The following is a 20062-nucleotide window of genomic DNA, read 5'->3' as shown; positions in this document are numbered from 1 at the left end:
AAACTCAGATTGCTTTTCCTGAGGAACGCTCATATGCCAGTAAAGAAATGAGTTTGCTGGATTCCCAGACCATATCCAATAAGTCACACTAGGCTGTGTCCGAGCAGTTGATACAAACCCTATTCCAGCCATAATAGAATTGATTTTAGCCAGAAAACGTTTTGATGGAAACGAGGCTTACTTCTTACAAGCATGGTACTGAAACTGTTCCTTAGCTGTAAAGGCCAGGTCACTACATTTTGAGGACTAGTTTCTACTTTAAGAATGACTCTGTGTTCCTGGCCAATAGCTCTGAATATACTCTGCCAGTTCTGTGCTCTAGGACAACTGGCCAAAAGCCTACTGGCGACAAACTGGGAGAACTGACAGTATCTTTGAGTGTGAGACTCATCTTGGAATCACCTCTTATTGTACAGAACAGAGAGTTCTGGAAAAGATGTGAAAAAGCCAAATAACCATATAGAAAAATCTCATTTTTAGTACAGCTTTCCATAAGGATTTTTAACACAGGGATCATTGTTTTGGGCATGCCAATAGAACCAACCAGAAGTCTCCAGTGAAAGATTACTGAATTAAGCAACATCACAATGATGTAAATGCAAATTATAAGACTTTTTAATAAGACTTTTTAGTTTAACCTGGTATTTTTTCTGCAGTGGCTATGGCAAAAGTCTGGGAGTTGAGCCTGCTTCATAAGCCTAAGTTCTGCCATATTTATTCACCTGCAGGGTACTTAAATTAATGCTCCCCAACCTCTCAAGAGCCTTTTCATACTTCAGTAACATTCTTATAGCTCCTGAAGGGTTTCCAGATGAAAGACGTGTTGAAGAGCAAAATACTGCAATTATCTGCAGAAGTTAGTATTGCCCATATATCATCCAGATACAAGCACAGTTTTGGCCTAAGTACATGACCCCAGTACCAACTCAAGGCTAAACCATAAGCATGTTCCAGGGAAGCACATGGCAAAGGAAACATTACTTAAGATCCACACTGAGAAAGAAAGTTTGAAGGAGATATGATTTCAAATAACACAGTTGATGACACTGACTTTTGGTGCTGGAGATCTGTACAAATATTTGCTTAGAAAACCAAACTTGCTGACCTCTCTTCAATTGTCTGACAACATTACCCATCGGTGGCTTACAACCAGGGCTGAGGATGGCACAGTTTAGCACATGGGCATTGTTTTGTGTGACCAGAGCAAAACAATTGATTTGCATTAACAAAATGTGCGGGGAGGCTTGCTCAGAACCTGCCCATGATAATTCAGTTAACAAGATTTACTAGCCCATTTTGGTAAATGGAAAGAACCAAAGGATATTGGGCAAAGTCCTCCACAAGTTTATGCATGGCATAACTCGTAGGTTCTTGGAGTATAAGACCAACAAGACCACTCTGATCAGTTATTTTGACTTCTTCCTTAATACAAGACACAGGACTTCCCTGAATCTTTGAAAACACAAATCTCTCTTTTGCCATAGAATGGAAAACCATAAATGTATACGTTACTCTGAGGTACTTCTGTTTATATTACATAGGGTTCTATGAATAATTTGGGTTCATTCTGTAGGATTGTTAAGTGAAAGGGAGCTATACTGTCTCGGCTGGATCACAAATGAAACACCCTATAATATGCATAGAAGCACTCGTACGGTATAAATAATATTTTTAATCAGTCATTGAAATAATAATATAAAGTTCATTTTATTAACGTTTGAAAAATAAATGTCTTCACCTTCCTTCACTGGACTTTAAAAGAGGAAAGTTTTACATTCCCTGTGAAAAAAATAAAGTAAAAAATGTTTAGAGAAATGAGCAATCTGACTGGTTAGAGATCACAAATCACTAATAATAATAAGCTCTGAATATCAGATGCCAAACAGCTGCACAGCCTCTTAAACCTAATTCTTCTTTCTTGGAGGATATGGCAAGTTTGGAAACGAGACAGTTGCCAAACCAACCACAAGATGTAGGCAGAAATTTTTCTTTGAATAAGTCACTGTCACCCGTGATAAAACGAGGCACAAGTGTCTTGGCGTGAGGGAATGCTGCAAATTGGTGTGCACAGTGAAGACAGAGCCCATGAAGACTGGAGACAGAAAACACAGACCCAGCCCCAATAGTGTAGTAAACAATTCACTCAAAAGCAGGAGGTGATAAGTGTAGAGTTTATTGGATATATCGCTAGCTGTTGCATGCTTTCCCATTACCCGACAAGGTACTATACAGTTTATTCCATTGCAGTTTGCCACCTGGTATAACAATGTATAAAATTGGAAGAGAAAATATTTGGAAAAGTCATATGAATGTTCAAAAAGTAGATGGAAGATGATTATGCCTCTGAGTCCTTTCCTCACACTTGCACTTTACAGGGCAGGTGTCAAAATTTCAATTTATACATGTAAGAATTATGGAAAGTTTTAAATGCTCAGTATGGAATATTCATTCCTAGCAAGTGCCAAATATCTCAGCTTTACAGATACTGGAAAAGTAATTCATCTACTACTCTTTGTAAGCTCCACTCATAGTCTTAATACCCTCCTATGTAAATACAAATCCCTTCAATAATTGTTATTTTTCAGCACTTTGTATTATGGAAACGTGGCATATTACAAAACGTATAGAGTATCCAGGCTTCTAGAAACCTGTGGGAGAGTTGTACAAGTCACAGTCTGTCAGCAGCATCTAAAGGTCCAACCTCAGAAAATATTTATTCTGTGGAACACCCTTCTCTGCCCTGAACCATTTGTACTTTGTCAGATATCAGAGCAGAAATGTAGTAAACTGTGTAACCTGCCAGTGCCCAGGGAACAATGGGTTTTGGTTTAAAAAAATAAATTAACTTTCACAACTTGACAACTCTGTGCTTTCTTTCTGTTCCTTTTTTTCTCCTGAATCGCTGGAAGTAAGTTACACATTACCTTGTCACGGGGAAACAAGAAATATCTGACTAGAAAAAGATGATTCCTCTCTGGTTTACTCTGTAGTCATTCTGTGTTCCTCCTGTCAAGCTTCATCCAGGATCATCCAGAATTTTTAATTAATACAGACTAGTATGGTGGCAAAAGAGTTTGTAGAGAGATAGGAAAGATTCCTCCTTAGTGAAAGAAGATGGGGTTGCAGAAAACCACTATTGCAGTAGTTGAAAAGGCAGTTCAGTTACAATGATGCACAGGATCAGAATGATTTGTCAAATCCAAGCCATTTAATAGAAAGCCTGACTGATACAGCTAATTAGAAGATGAGTGAACAGGGAAGCATGTGTCTAAAATCCTGCTCTTCTGGGACCAAGGGATCCCTCCTATTTTGGATTCACATTTTGAAATGCTGCTCTGGAGCTGCAAAGGGAGGGCTTAGTTCAACACTGAATCTAGAGCAGTCCTTTTTTTCACAGCTGAAAAAATACCATTTCCTCCTTATTTGTCACTGCTGACAACACATGAGTTACAGTAATTTTGGGGGATCAAGGCTATCACTGCTCAAGTCTTTCTTCTGTGTAGGTCTTTTGGAAAGATCAAACATGGCCCTGTAGCATCACTGAGTGGGAGAGAGTCTTGGATGCCAGTGAATAATTAATATGATCCAGATGAAGCTAAAAATAGCCCTTCCAGGAGAATCCCCTCATGCTCATTCTTCAGCTCATATAGCTGGTTTTGCCTGTACGCTGTCTGAATACAGATAGTGCTCCTTCCATCCTCCCTCTCACATAGGTCCTTCACATAACCTACAAAACAAGCTAAGCCCTGGTGGCTGGGGTACTTCTCTCAGGGGCTTCGACATGGTCTGTGAGAACTAAAATGACGGTGGCATTGGATAAAAGACAGGGAATGACCACATTTTGCCTGGAGCCCATTCTATAAGGTGTGGGCTGAGAGCAGGTTGAGCAGAAAGATGTTTAATTTGTTTCCTCTGTCAGGGCACAGAGATAATTTAACCGCTGAGTTGCTTAGTGCTGCCAGAACTGAGGCAGCTGAGAGCTGAGGACCAAAGTTGAAGCACCTGGGGATGCACTTGAAGATTACGGACTTTCTTAACACAAAGGTGAGTCAGCTGCTGAAAAAAGTATGTGGTTGTATTTATAGGTACTGAGATGTAATTCAGGATGAACAAAGCTGGTTTAAGATTTTTTTTGGGATTTCCTAGTCCTCTGTGATGCTGAACAAGCTAGGACATCTATTGGTTCACCTGTCTTCCATTTGTACACTGGGATAATAACAGTTATGCAGCCACAGAGGTATGCTAACAGATAAATTGTATGATAGTTAAAGCCTTATGCTATGCAGTACATAAATAAGGGGTTATTTAACACACTCACAACAACTTTATTACCTTCATTGGTAAAAATATTGTGTGAATACCCCATAAAGCAATGAACTTTGCCATCTTCATTGCCATGAGGAATGCCCTATGTCTTCAAATTCTTATGAGGCAAACTTCTGAGATAGTCTCCAAGAGATTGGTGTCTGGAGCTGTCTTAGCAGAGGATATTCCCAAAAACCTTCCAGAAGAGACTCATCCAGGGGTACTTGTTTTCCTCTATCATTAGTCTTCAACTTGTACTGTAGATAAATAGGAAAATTCATATTCTTTCCAAGGCTATACCTTTCCAGCTGTGAAAAGTGTGAAGTGCTCTGGCCAGAAGTTAAAAAAGTAAAACATGGATGTGTACACCTATATTCTTCCCTCTGTCTTTCTGCTATGCTCCTGTTGTACACCAGAGAGCAGCACTCTGACTTGGGGGAAAAGTATGCAAGACATCCAACACATGCTAGGCGAAGTAGGATAGGCAGGACTGCTGCATCAAGTCATTCTTCATAGAAGTTCACACTACTGAAGAAAAAACACCTCCTTGCTATTCTAAACAAAACCTTATTATAGAAGGGTTTTCTTCTAAGTAATATTGGAGCCAACAGATGTACTTTTCATACATACTTCCTGTTGCTATGTAACTTTCCTCTAGCAACTGGAGCTCAAGCAGTGCAGGGTCAGATGTATAGTCCACAATCCCAGTAAAGAATGCCATTGACCAATTTTATCCAAGATTCCCAGGGCATGGCCTTCTCTAACAAACAACAAGAAGCTTTGGGGCTAGAATACACCCTGGCAACAGCACAGAGATGGTTATCAGAATCTCTGTGGTAGTTGCCATCATGCAAGATTATGGCAAAGTATGACTTCACAGACTATATTACTATGGCTTTCAAATACCCTGCCTAGATTATCCCAGTCTGTTCCTGCTATCTTCATTACTTACTGCTGTGCAATAAGTATTACGTAATGTCTGTGACTTGTAAACATTTGATTATAAATTCAAATACCTGTAAAATTCCCAGTTAAATATTAGCTGCAGATAGGTTGAAACACGGATATTTCTGCTGGAATTAGTCCAGAAAGCCAGATTTAACCCCATGGCTTCCCAGCAAAACAATTACAGATCTTGAAGGACAGGAGTAAGGCTGGGACCAGTCACTCCAGCCATGGCCTCCATGTGTACACAGGGAAAACTTGCAATTCCTTGACTACAGGATCTGAAACTTTGTCATTAGTTATACCATACATTCGTCTATTTCAGTCCCTTCTCTGTCATCCCGCTTACAACTGTCCCCACATCACCCTTCTTTTGTGCACTCAGCTGGGGGTGTGCAATAACTACCCTGCTGCACCCAGTGGCTATAACAACTCTCCTCCCACAGATAGACAACTGGTACTTTGGCCCTTCATGTTCCTTGTGCTGGAGGATCTTCTGCCCTCATGTCTGAACCCAACACAGTTGCAACTTTACCATGGTGTCCTTCATCAAGTATGTCAGAGACTATGAATAAACGAGTTTATGAAAAACATTCGAAATAATTCCATTGGTCATACACCACAGTGCCTTTAAGTTACCTTGGAGGTGCTTTCAAAGTCTGCTATGGGGCCTATTCGTAAAAGACCATGGAAGTGTTTTCCTGGTACCACAGGTATCAGGCAACAGTGTATTCAAGTCATATTAACTGCAAATGGAGCAATCAGTAATTTCCAGACTTCATGTATTTCATCAAAAACCTTGTTCCTGAAAAGTCTAGAAAATTAACATGTAAGCTTAGTTAACACTGCACTGTATCTCTCCCATGTATTCCAGAATAAATGGCTAAACTTTCCCAGTCACTCAAAACAGGTGACTAACAACAGAAAATATCTTGCTCTTCTCCCCTTAGATCTCCTAAGCAATCATTTTCCCTGCTCCCTGAGCCCATGGATCAGTGACAAATCCTCCAGTATTATAACTGAGTTATAGCTGTGGGGATGTCAGTGCCATTAGTAACTTATCTGCTGAGAACAACTAGTGCCTGTTTCCTTGTTTGGTTAAACAGTCTTGCCCTCATCCTACCTCAACATTTCCTGCACATAAAGATAAAGCTGATGTCTATGCTTGCCAACAAACTGCTGTGACAAAAACCAATAAGAAAAACATAAAACCAGCAACTTAAAATTGTTGGCTGCTCACTGCAAAGACCTCTGGAATGCAAAGACTGTTATTACAAGAGGAATTCCAGGCACATGAACACAGGTTGGAAAGGACTTGCTACCTTCAGTCTTCTTGGGATTGACAAGAGATTATAAGGATGACATTTTAAGGAGGGAATTGTTTATTTGTGATAGAAACGGGAAAAACAAACCCTTGGTTACTTTTTTGAACTATGAACAGCTTTCAGAGACATTTCTCTTATCAAAATGTCTTGCAAAATCTGAGGGTGGGGAAATGGTTGGAGAGCTCACAACTTTTCAGAACTACAGCTAAACAAGTGAAAATGCAGCCCAGGAACTGGCAGAAAACTGCCTTTCTGTGAGCAGGGAGTTGACTGAGAAACCTTGCAATGACCCAGGAGTTGGTAGGAAAGGACAGGGAGATTAATGTGATTCTGAACAGACAAGCAGCCCTTATGGAAAACGATGCACTGAAGCTTCCCTCCCACTCTCTCCTTTCCTCGGCACCATTCTGCATCCTGAAGTGGGTCTGTCTCTGGATCCCCAGGCCTCCAGAAAGCTGTCAGACTGGAAAAACAGGTCCTCAAGGATTCAAAACACAGCTCCTTCTCCTAAGGCACTGACCACAGCAGTGCCCACCTCAGATCCCTCCAACCCAAGTAAGACTTTATTGCTGCAATAATATTGCTTTCAGCTTTTCAAATGCCTGAAGGGTCATTAGGCAGAAAACCCACAGCCACAAACAGCTGTATCCTGTAATGTTCAGGGCTGTGGGAGCTGTCTGCATTGCACTGTCACTGATAAGTTCGAAACACAGTATTTGCCCCATTTTCCTTTTTTTTTTTTTTTAATTTATAGTGCTCACAGTATGCATTCACCATTTTCCCGTGTTTGCACTTTGAGGGCTTTTTAAGAAAAAAACAAATTTATTTTTCTTTTACTTGTTGCTATAATTTTAGTTTGCATTTAATACCAATGGTTTGAAATGACTGAAAAACGTAGATTTTTTTAGACCTTTATTTGCAGGAGTTAAGAAGTTTGTGACACACTCAGGGAGACAAGGGTCCAGTTTAATATCCTTTATAAGCAATCTAACTTGTACTCAAGAAAAGCACTCCACAAAATGATTTAATAGGTGGTAAACAGCTCCAAATCATGCTAATTCTCCAAATCAGAATACCTGCATAGTCCAGGCAATGTCATCTTACCTGCTTCATCTAAATTCATGTTCCAATGCCATCCTGATATTCTCCAGCTAATTATTAAGTTAATTGTTGTTTATTGGTGTAGTTTTTGTTATTGTTGTTGTTGTTATTCAGTCAATATTTTATCAAGGAAGGTAGAGTATGTAGTCATCAAGGGGAACATAAGACTAATTGGCAGTCACTGTTATGCAGTCGTCCAGAGAGTTAAATTTGGTCTCTGGTACTGTTTCTGCCACCAAAGACCCTCCCAGATAATTCCCAGTCATGCTTTAGGTAGCACAGTTTAGGGATGACCCCTTTTTCTGCTTTGGAGGGGTAAGAAAGCCCCACAGTACTAATGGGAGTCATGCCATGCCCAGTGACCTCAGGGACAAATAATGGTCTTTGGCCCATATAATTTCCTAATACAGATGTTGCTCCTCTGCCCACAGTGGACTTGAGACCTCATTTTCATTAAAAATAGAGGAATGAGCTGCTGCAGCCCTAGCCCTGTGCATCAGACCATTACAAATCCTTCTGGAACTGCCTGATTAATCCTTTGTTATCGGGACTTCCTGCCAGCACCCTGTCACTGCCTCTCATCCTAATCCTGTGGCACAATCCCTTCCCATCAGGTAACACTCAGTTTGACTGCCCAGAAGGGCAACGTGCAGGGCAAGGTGTCTTCAGGACTGTGCTGTGAGTGTTCAGTCTGGACTGGAAAGGCTATAAGTAATGTAATAAATGTATGGACAGACTATTTCCTATCAGACACAAAAAATATACAGAGAAAGTCTGGGCTAAAAGGCTTTTGGTTTTGGTGTCCTGAACTCAGAAGTTACAAAGTGAAGCAAAGCAACATCTACAACTGTCAAATGAAGTCAATACTACATATTCTTTAATTTCAAAAAAATGAAATGAACTGAAGATTTATAGGTCTCTCATCTGGGATGAATCCCAGTTGATATTTAGGACCAGTATTGAAGCTGATTCCAGTTATCCCAAGCTGTATGTACCTCCTTTTTCTATTTGTGTCACACCTTTCAGCCTACTCCAAAGATCAAAATGTTTTCCTGAAGGACCTTTCTAGAAATCAGTTTACAAACTCATTTTCCTCTTGCTGGAACTGTCTCAAAAGAGAGGAGTCACAGAGTCCCACTGTTAAGGTGCAGCTTGGGCTTCAGAGAAGGTTTTGATCTTGCGGCCAAAGATTCTTCTGTCTCTTCTACCTGCTAAGTAGGACTAGTTTTTTGCAATTCTCCACACTCTTGCCTTTTCCACTTGTTTCACTTATGTCTGTGTACCAATCTTGCTTTTTTTTTTAATCCTGATCTCAGTTTTAGGCTCCTACCCAGCCAAGTCACTGGCACAGTTTAATGTTCGTGTAAGTCAATTTGCACCAAAGAGGGATCCCACTCTTTCTCCACATTCCAAACATGCTCCTTCACCTATCCTTGACTGCAGTTGTCAGTTCTTCTCACATATCCAAAAGCCTATGAATAGTATTAGTGTTCTGTGAGGAAGTTATCTGCATCTTTTAGCATGGGACAAGAAATTAGTTTTCATAATTTTAAAAAATAATTGTTGTGTTTACCTAAGCTGTCCTAATATTATTTTGTTTCAAGCTAACACCCACCATCAAAAATCACAATGATGGTTGTGACAGTTCAGAAAAATCATAAAGAAGTCAGAATAGTGCTAGTTTCTATCAAACTTCTGAATTTCTCTTTATAAACAGAAGCTTGCACTTGTTTGAAGGAACCTAGGACTTCCATACTTCATTCATGTCTTCTGTCCTACCAAAAGACTACCTCATCTACTGGAACAAAGGCCACATGCTGAAAGGAACACATACATCTTCATGATGTATGTTTGGCTCACAGCCTGAAGCCTCAGCTCTATATCTGTAGATGTTTCAATAGGTTTGGTAGAATGGTTGTTAAAGTTGACTGCCAAGTCCTGAGACAGCTGCTAAAATCTGCCTCCAGCAAGCACTGCTCCTGGTGGTTCTTGTCCTCATTATTTTCAGATTGCTCCTCCCTCTACTGACACCCACTTGTTTGTGCTTGGGTTTGGAGTCCCTGGGTGCACCCCATGGCCCCATCTACACTTGCAGTGCTCTCATCACCTGTATTACTTTGGCCACACAGCCTTTGTGACCCCTTTGGCCCACTACTGAGTTTGAAGAAGGATGCAACCAGACCAGGTCCTTCACTGGATGCAGCAGGCACTGGACTCTCTGAAGGGAGGACTTTTAATGCTTTCTATCCTTCAGGACAAAGGAAAACAAGATAATTAAAACCAGTGAACTCAGGGAGGTGTTAGCTGCGGCCTCACACATTGGGTTTATAGGCTGAATCTTGTTCTCTTTAGGCTTCCAGATTTTTCTCGGTTACTGTTTCTCCTGTCACATACTCTCTATTTCTTCTGTCATACACTCACTGCTTCTGCCTGCCCTTTGGAAAAACTTTTCTACAGTCCTGCACTTCATCAGTATAATAATTATTTCAGGCTTCCCTGTTAGACATAGCAAGCTAGTGTGAGGCACAGGGAAGTAAAAGGAAGTCTTCTTCTTAGTTTCAATATGCTTTGAATGAGGTATTTTTCCTTGATAAATCCTTTTTATTTTCTTCCCTCTTCTTCTTTCATTCACTGTGATATTCAATATGTGTGTGACTGTGCATGACCGTGTGTTTGTGTTCTCCATCTCCTCGAATTTTAGAGCTGGGAAAGATACAAATTTGGGAGATAAACTCTAAAGACATCATCGATGAAGCATTGAAGCCAATTCCATATTTTAATCCTGCATAAATTATCCTGGAACACAGCCCACATTTATGTTGTGTGAGAGAACAGAAAAATAATGGGATTACTCAGAAGTTTCAGATGATTATAAACATATGGTGCAGGATGGTATAAGAACAAAACGTACTAAGCAAAATATCATCAGTAAATGAAAGGTTAATAATGGAAAAAGTAAATTTGGAACCTCATATGTGGCCTATTATCAAACACTACTGACACGAAAGAATTCCTGGAGAACTGTTAAAAGTGGACAGCTAGTAGTTTAATGACTGTAACAAGAAAACTTTAAGTCATTGGAAAGGAAACTATATGATTATAAAAGAACTCATCACATATTTAAGCCTCCTATGAAAAATGGTAGTTTTGTGCCTGAGGTTCCGGACTGGGACTCAGATCTTGATTTATTTCCCAGTTCTGCTACAGATTTCCTCTGTGACCTTGGGCCAGTTACTTTGGGAGAAACATGTTAGAGCTCCTAAATGACTTATGAATCCAAGCCCCTTTTCCAAAAGAGACATAGCAGCAGATTCACAAAGGGGCAAGCATGTAGGAATGCTGACCATAGCCAGGGCTACCCACAAAGTGACAGTGTGCTGCCCTAATACTTTCCAGTTCTGAGCATCAGCAGCCCCAGGGGAGATGGCTGTCTTCTGAAGAGGAATAGAAAATGAGCAGAAGATGGTATTGGAGGGATCAGCTGGTACTGTGGAGCAGGCAGTCTTGGGACCTGCTCCCTCTCATGGTTTCCAGATTCTGCTCATCACTGGGAGAGGCTCTGGTGTGATGCCTGGATCTGTGCAGACAGAAGATATCAGGAATTACATGGTCAGTAGGATTACCCTGAGAAACACAGGGTCTCCTGGCTATTGGCATCCTGCTTGGGTCAAAAAAAGAAAGAATCGGGAACAATCATCTTTCTCAGGGGCAAGTGGTTTTGGTGTAGAAAACCTTCCACTTGGTTAGCTGCCCACCAACATCACTCAGCCTCAGAGCTCAAACATCATTCCCAAAAGTCCAAGGTAAGTGGAAAGAAAGACGGGCAGGATGACAGGGGCATGTCATCCTCTCCTACCCCCAATCTGTGAAGCTGAACTGTAGCAAAACTGCAGACCTCCCTTTTCTTGCTTAGATTTTTGGGCTTCAGTATGAAATAAGTGTTTGTTTGTGCAGGAATTAGCTTCCTAAGGAAATTTACATAGCAACCAAGCAAGCATGTAAACTTGAAGCACCTAAGTGTTGTTGCCTCCAGCTTTCAAACAGCTTTGAAAAATGGACCCTTTTTGCTGCTCCCAGCTTGTGAAGTAGAAATAGCAATAGCAGAGTATTCTTTGTCTCCCTCATCCTATATTAGTCCGTGCTGTACATAGTCCCAAAACTCACACACAAAATAGGAATGCAAGAAGTAATAAACCTGTAATGTAGGTAGGGGAGCCAAGGATGGGTATTCATTCTAGTTTTCCATATGCTATAGCAATGATAAAAGGATCTTACAGGCATCTCGTCCTCTGACTTAATATGTAGCATGGTCATAACTCAGAAACTTCTTTGGACAGGATTCACAAACTGCTGTGTCTGTGTAAAGTCAGTTGAAAGTAAATAACTTACTTTCTGCTTCAGTCTCTTGGATATCTCCATTTACCATGGTTTGTTTCATTCTGCATGGAAGTATATAAAACTTAAGGTATGTAATAGACCACAAAGGTGAAGAATATTAGGTTTCTGAGAATCAAAATATCCTAGCAGAGAACCTTCCATAAAAGCATATATTTTGTTGTCAGTGGTTTTGGCATAAGCAAAAATTCCATACAAAGCCCATGAAAAAGTGTAGTAAAAGAGCGTAGAGGTGGATGTTTATCATTCAAAATGAAATGTTTTAGTAATTAATGTTTGCTGACAGGATTGGGGAAGTACAAAGAAATTCAGAAACATCAAGGTAAATATTTTCACTTCCACCAAAACATTTTCAAGTTATGAGTGTCCACCTACATCTACTGCTGTCTTAGCAACGCCAAGGAAGTCTGATCTTCCTTCTAGCTGTGCTTGATGCACTAGAGGAAAACTATTATGAGTAGTGACTGCTGCAAATTTGCATTTCATCAAAGTTGTATGACTCTTCTGGGTGAGAGTAGGAACAATTTCATACATGTAAGTAGCTGAAGTCTTGGTTAATAGGTTAGGTTCCACATTCAGAAAAGAAAGTTTCTGTCACTGTGACCTTTTGTATCTGCTTTTATAATCAATGTGATCAAAGCAGTCCTCCTGTCATGGGACAGGATTCCCTTCTGGAATATTTCCACAAGACTGGAGACAGCTGTTGCAAAAACCATATTTTAAAAAGCTGCAGGAAATCTGTCTGTAACTGATGCTTTTCCCAAGTTTTAAGTCTTGAAAGAATCTTTCTGTTTCCTGTAAGTACATGTCTCTCTTCATCTGATGTATCTGCTTATAGAGGGGAATCCTTTCCGTGTGAGTTTTTCACTGATGTTTGTCTAAAATGACTTTGGTTAAAATTATCTTTTTCTGAATCTGTTTGCCAATGTATTTGTCTTTGACAAACTACCATTGAGTCATAAGCTTCTAGGTCAAGGGGGTCATTATGATCATCCCATCTGACCTTGGGTATAAGGCAGCACAGTTTCAGTTGTTCCTATAGGTATTCTGTTGCTTCTGGTTAATGTGTTCATCCTTCAAGAGGGACAGATTTCCTGGGGATTAGACTGCCCCTACTAGGACTACAAAAACCAAGGAAACAGCTGAGTAGTTCAGGTGACTCCTTCTGAATGTCCTGGTTGTGTCACATCTGTGTTCTACATGCTTATTTCTGAAAATTAACTAGTCACAGTTAATTTTAGTCCTAAATTAGTCCCAGTTAGTCCCTAATTAGTCCCAGATAATTTTCCATTTATTCTTTCTTAAAATATTGCTGTGTGTAAATTGCCCAGGAGCACCATAGGAAGTGCAAGGATACTGAAAACACTGGTTTTGTGTCACGGTTTTACAGTGCCGCCAAAACTGGTGTCATCTAAGCATTGGTCTGTGGCGAGATACACTGATGTGGTTCCAAGGAATTTATATGTACTGAAATCACACAGTGTGTGAAGAAGCACAGGTTCCCTGCCTGTGGGCTGGCCATCTCTTTTCACAGCTCAGTGAAACTCCATCTCTTCTGTTGTTGGCAGTATGTTGCTATTCCTTCACTCCCACAGTTTGGAGGTAAATGGTGATCCTTCAGGACAGATCTCTGCAGTTTTGCTTCATGCTTCACTGAAGCATAAAATGTGGTGTACATTGACTCCATTGCTGTGGTTTTCTTTCCAGGCACATAGCTGCATACTCTTCCCAGTGCAGCATCCCAAATCTTTGGGAACTCTGAAAAGGGTTTATCAGTCTGAAGAGCTTTGTGCCCAGAACTTGCATAGCAGAACCATTTTGCAGTGAACAGGGTTCAGAGTTATTTACCGTATGAAGCACTTCACAGGCTGTTGAGCACTCCCACTAGTACATCATAAGCTTTCTGTTTTGACATCCTGAGCCCTCTCCTTACATGTCCTCCACTATCTCCAAACTCTGCATTTCCTTCCATTTTTATCTCTTTTTTTTTTGGTGACAATACAGTAAAGAAAATAAAGACTGTTGCCAAGTTTGTTTACTTTGCACTCAATAATTCTAAATTCAAAATCTGTGGTGATAAATGCGACATATATATGTTTTTAATTTCACCTGATGGATAACAATGTCCTAGGATCTTTCAGCACTCCCTAGTAAGAAGTTCTTACTGCAGTCTTATTTTCTGTTTATGAGAGATAAATCACATCTATTTTAGTCTCTATTTCTAAATCTCAATTTATTTGATTCAGAAAGAATGAAGAGCTTTCCTGTCTCTCAAACTTAAATAGTTAAGTCTGTTCATAGGTTAATTTTCCCTAGTCTGTGGACTCTTCTAATAATGTCTTGTACTGTAGGTTCTTCTTCAAAAAGAGTGTAGAATAGTTTTAAGTGGCTGAACTGTGATTAACCTGTGGGTCCACATGATTGACAGAAACATTCATCTTTTATCCTATTTTCAAATGAAGGTTCAGACCCTGTTGTAAAGCTATACTTTAAGAACAAGCTATTGGCCTTAATTCAGATATAACCAAATAATGTAACAGTATTTATCAGGTCAAATTTCCTGATGTATAAAAATAATCAGTTCATTAGTTTTTCGCTTTTTTTTCTTGTAATTGTTGTTGTCCAGTTCTGTAACTGTGAAAGAGGTGGTATAGATTTCAGATAATGTGAGTAGAGCCAATTAGGGAAAAGAGAATCCCAGATTTTAAGTGCTTTACAGTCTCTTCAGAAAATAGGCCACCCAAAAAGCTTTCAGCACTAATTGTTCCTGAAAGTGGAATGGCTATTACTTACTGCCACAGGGTCCTCTGATCTTCCTGTGACTCTACATGAGTCTGTTTATTAATGTTTGCTTTAAAAATGGAGCCCTTCTGCCTTTTTTTTTTTTTTTTTCTGATGTTCTCAGTACTTAGCGTAGTAAAGACTGAAAAACAAACGAGATTATCTGTGACTAATATTTTAATCCAGAGCCCTGGAATTCCTTGTGCACTATTTGAGCTGTTGCGCAGCAGGCTGCCTGCAGACATGGCATCTCTGTGCTTCTCAGGGACCTATTGAATCTATTTCTGAGACCTACCTGTTCTGTAAAGGTTAGTGTATGTAGGAAAGGTTTTAGCAGCTTTTCATTGCAATTTCACCTAATAATTCTTTCACAACACTGAGTGTGGATCCAGAGAACATTAATAAATGTAAATACTGAATGAAATACATGGAAAAGCATGAAATCCTACAAACATCGAAGAGAAACATATTAACAGGTAGATATATTTGCCTTACAGAAAATACCTTGAGTTTTCCCGAATTTTCACAGCTCCCTTGAGTGTCCTAGCATGTATCTGTTCAAAGCTTCTCTTCAGAGCAACAACTCCCTATTTGCATTTACTTTATTTTGCATACAGTCAATGGAGCCCATGCAATGTGAACTTTAGGAATTTAACAAACCAGTCCTCCTAAAGTGATTAAGTTACCATTTTCATCAGTTGAAAAGTTTCCTTTAAATTCAAAGGAGTGAGAGTCTGTATTTGAAAGAGTAGGATAAAGTGTTGTCTTAATTCCATATACCTCTCTAAAGTGGTCTTGGAAAATAACTTAGGAACTTAGCTGTCTGACATATCTGTCACAAAGACTTCTCTGTTCATCACTGGGCTGTACATGACAGGAAAAATCACATTATGGGTTTGTTCAAAACGTTTTTCTCTGCCTGATTCTTGTACCCAGGCAAGTCTGGGATATGTTGAGAAGAGGTTTTATAAGTGATGTCCTAAGAAATATCAGTGGTGTGCCTGATGTGCTCATTCTTGAGGTACTGAAATACAAGTTTATGCTTTGTGTCTTCAACAAAAAAGGTTGAATCCTGTCCTCTGGTGTTCACACCAGCTCCACTAAAAAGTCTTGGATAAGAGTTCTCTGAAATCAGAGAAATCATAAGTGTCCTATATATACAAACAAGCATTTTGCAAATAGGAACAGCATGCAACAGTGGATATATAACTCCTCTGAACAATAAAGACTACGCGAAGCCCTGCATCTAGTGCACAGTTTTCCTCAAGTCTTTGCAACATGTCCCCATTTTTTCCTACTTCTCGCTTAGCTCAAATACATTTTAAATTTGTACGATGGGGATTCTGACTGTGAAATGGGCTTTAAGCAATCTTCATTTGCAAAACATCCGAAGAAAAGTACGGTAGGAGAGTGATTAATCTTGTGGGCTTTACATGCCCCCTGGTGGAACGCCCTCAGTGTAGCCGTAAGGATTTAATGCAAAAACATAGCTTGTAAACAGATGTGTGGCTCATGAAAACGCATTCTCATTTGAGGCACTGCACCATTATCGGTGTACAGCCTATGAATAAGAACACACAAGATCCCAAGTTACAAACGAGCACCTGGACTCATTTAAGTGCTGCTAGCATGATGTACATTGCTCGTACAATATAAATTGCTGGCCTAAAATTTCTTGCAGGCAAACGATGCCAAGCTCTTAATATATATAAAATGAACTCTAGTAACTTAAGCAAAATAATCACAATTTTCCCCACAGTCTTTCCAGGATTTCAATCTGGAGGGTTTTGAAGGATACACAATACCTTGTTACAAACCATATAATGTTTTAAAAAGTATCCAACTGACAACCTTGGCTAACATTGTATCTTCTATCTAGATTACTTCAATATGTCATGTCCATATCACACCACTCTGTCCATGGTCCCAATGCCAAGGATTTCTGTCTTGTCCAACCTTTCCATCTGGAAGCAATGAGCTTAATATTCTGGCTCTACCCCCAAAAAAGCTATGTCACAGAAAAGTAGCAGTCTTACGAACTGTTGTATACCCTGAAGACAAATTTGAGATCCACATAGTCTCTCTAAGTTCTACTCAGATTCAGTTAAAGGCAAGTTTTCCACTCTACTCCCATAAGACCTCCAGCATACCATAACACTGTAAGAGCAATTTGACAACCATTTATGCTTAAAACCTGTCCTAGGCATGTCAAAGGGCTGTGTTTAACAGATAATGAAGGGCTAAGATGTTCCTTTGGGGCAAAACACATTGTGTTGTAAGATTTGCTGTTAAGAGGCTGTTCTTTTCATTGTGATTCCTCTGAAAGCCTAAAACAAAGAGAAATAGAAGTTTTTTGTTTTCAAGTCTTTTCTCATCTACTTTAAAGCCAAGGCAACCTATCTAGGAGCCCATTATACCTATGGAGAAAAGGATGAGGCAGGTATTGCCCATCAGCTTGAGCTGTCGCTCTGATTCAGCATTCATCAGCACAGCCTGGCATCCAAGAGCAAGGGCAGTGCTCCCTTCTCTGCTGCTGGGTGGAGGGATGGAGACCTGCTCTGAGCAGGTTTGCTTTAAATCTCTTTTCTTTTAATTTTCTTTCTTTCTTTTTTTTTTTTTTATTGCAGGGTGAGGAAGGAGGGACATAATCTGAGCAAAGGTTTTATAAGTGATGTCCTAGGAAACATCAAGAACTACCAAAACACTGACTGTGTGTTGTTTTCATTTTCTCGTGAGCCATTATGAGCCATTTTTTTTTTTGTTCCCTTTTCTAGTATTATCAGCAGTTTGCAAAAACTGGAATCCTAAGCCAAAATGTGACAGTATTCCTCAGGCACCTCACCCGGGCTGCATAAATTTACAGAGGGAAAGTTATCTCACCTACCTTAGGCACCTGGTTTTGGTTGGGATGAATCTTCCATTGGAAGTGCCTCCCTCCCCACAGTAACTATAGACAAAGATAGCCTTGAATTAATATCTAAATAACTAGAATAAGGCAATATCAGTCCCATTTTTTTGATGCCAGGATTAAAACCAGAACTTGTTTGAGTCAGTTTTTAGGTCTCTTTTATTCTTACACCATTATAAGAACTCATTTTCTAATTCCTTGACTCTTTTAATTACATTTAAATTGAACTTATTAGCATTTAATTGAAACTTCATTCAATGCCTCTCAAAATAGAAATCAATTTTAAGAATTACTTATTCTGCAGTAGAAAAATGTGCTGATACAGGTGAATTAATCACATGTTCTTAGAATCATTACTATATTCTTGCTGGCCAGAAAAAAGATGAAGAATTGAAAAATGCAGTTGTTCTGAAACCAAAATGCTTTGCCCAACCCTATTAGATTTGCTGAAATACGTTTTGGCAGATAAGCATATTCTGACATTGCCAAAATGTCCTGTTTTATAATTTTGGAACTGGGTATCTAATATTTCTTTTCAAAATAGTTTTTCATGTTTAATGTTCCTATGATGTGTTTCATTTTGTGTTCTCAATACAATTAAAAAGTCAACCATAATCAAAAGTTTCTGAGACATTTCAGTTGATACAACACGTTTTTCTTAAAACTTTCTCTTCCAAATAATTTCAGAATTTTCAGAAGTTGTGCCTAACTGGCCTAAGATCAAATTTGAAAATCCTCTGCAAATTTATTTTCTGCATACGTTTGATTTATTGCTGATATTCCACCAAAAGTGTGTCGGCCGTAAACCTCTTAAAGAGCTGAAAGGAAAAGAGATTCAGTGTTCCTCAGAGAGGACTTTACACTTTCTGGGCCAGGACTTAAAATTCATTTCCACCACTGCAAGACTACCCAGTACCAAAACACTTTTCTTCAAGTGAAGCCGAGGAGAGATTGGTGGTAATTTTTATGTCACCTTGCACAATTTAAAGTGTTTAGAGGATATAAAATGAAAGATTATAATCTGTGAAAATACAGATGTTAGTTTATAATATTAAGATGCCCGACTGGTTAAAGTTCATGGTAACTCTCATTTGCTTCTGTGAATTGCATCTTCAAGAAACCAGAAAGTAAGTATTTCTTCATAGCTGTAGATTCCAAGGCATGGGGTTTGATATGTTTATTTATTAGCATTGGTCTGTGTAGCAGTGTCTTCAAATACAAATTTGCTATAAGAAGCCAGATCCCTCAGCCCATTGAGTCCATTTTGTGCTACTTCATAGCTCACTTCATAGCAGTGGAATGATGGGTACCATCTGGAGGGTTCTCCTGAATATTTCCTCTGCGAAGATGGTTGCTGTAAAGCCAGCAGAGATGTCTTCGCTATCTCTGACACCTCTGCTGTGCTGCCTGGCATGAGAGAAAAGGGTGTGTTTACAGAGAAGACAGAGAATGTGGAGAGAAAAACATTTTTGCTGCTTGATTTTCCCAGATCCTACTTTCAAGCCAAAGTGAATTGAAAGTTCAATTCGCTGACGATATTTTAAGGCATTTCTCAGCACAGTTTTGAGTTTTGTTTGAATGTTGGTGATGTTATAAAGCCAACCACACTTTTCAGCCAGTCTTCCCTTCTTTCCTAACTAGCAGACTAGAACTCAGCCTAAAATTGTTCCCTAGCACTTAGACATCTCTGCTTTTTGCTGCTTTCCAGGTCACCAGTTACTCTTTCCTCCTAGGAGTGGGTCAAAACAGGTGATTAACTCACATGCTGAGATGTCACCCTGACTACAGATGGACTCTGCAGAGGGACAGGCATCTCCCTGTGACATCCTCTGGCAGGCTGAGTAAAGTAAAGCAGGCTCTTATTGCTATAGCAGCCCTCAGTGTATCTGCAGCTCCTTGCTTTTGACAGCTATTTAAGCTTTACTTTACTCAGACCACTCCAGAATCTACCATGTCATCAAAACCAAATACCCCCAACAGCCAAGTAATTCTTCCCTTCACCCGCAACACACATACTCACATGTGAATTAACAATGTTAATAAAAGGTAAGTTTCAGCTTTCTTTCAAAGGACATGATCTTGTCATGTCCTAAAATTCCGTCATAGAAGAAAGCAGTAAACCCACTGTCTCTTTCCAAAAGAATTTATAGTACTAGTATAATGAAAGAAATATAGAATAAACACAGGTGGGAAGAATAAAGAAATAATTAGGCAACCTTATATTTGGTGAAATACATTAGCATACTCTAAAAAATGAGCTAAGTGAGCCTGCTTCATCTGGCCTTCCTACCTGGTATAGAGT

The 20062-nt window shown here is 39.5% G+C and overlaps 1 long non-coding RNA gene across 1 annotated transcript; it reads left to right on the top strand.

Moving 5' to 3' along the window:
• Window positions 1–6714: 6714 nt before the first annotated feature.
• On the top strand, window positions 6715–18813 carry LOC133273460 (uncharacterized). The gene is made up of 3 exons (XR_009744819.1): window positions 6715–7130; window positions 8108–8290; window positions 17627–18813. It is a non-coding gene; the product is annotated as an uncharacterized LOC133273460 (long non-coding RNA).
• Window positions 18814–20062: the final 1249 nt, after the last annotated feature.

Source organism: Pezoporus flaviventris, unplaced genomic scaffold (assembly GCF_033815535.1).
Source record: "Pezoporus flaviventris isolate CSIRO_AGI_PZ_B2104156 unplaced genomic scaffold, CSIRO_AGI_Pfla_v1 ptg000031l, whole genome shotgun sequence".
Taxonomy (NCBI): Eukaryota; Metazoa; Chordata; class Aves; order Psittaciformes; family Psittacidae; genus Pezoporus; species Pezoporus flaviventris.
Note: the sequence above shows the minus strand (reverse complement) of the source record. Positions and strands in the feature narration are given on the sequence as shown.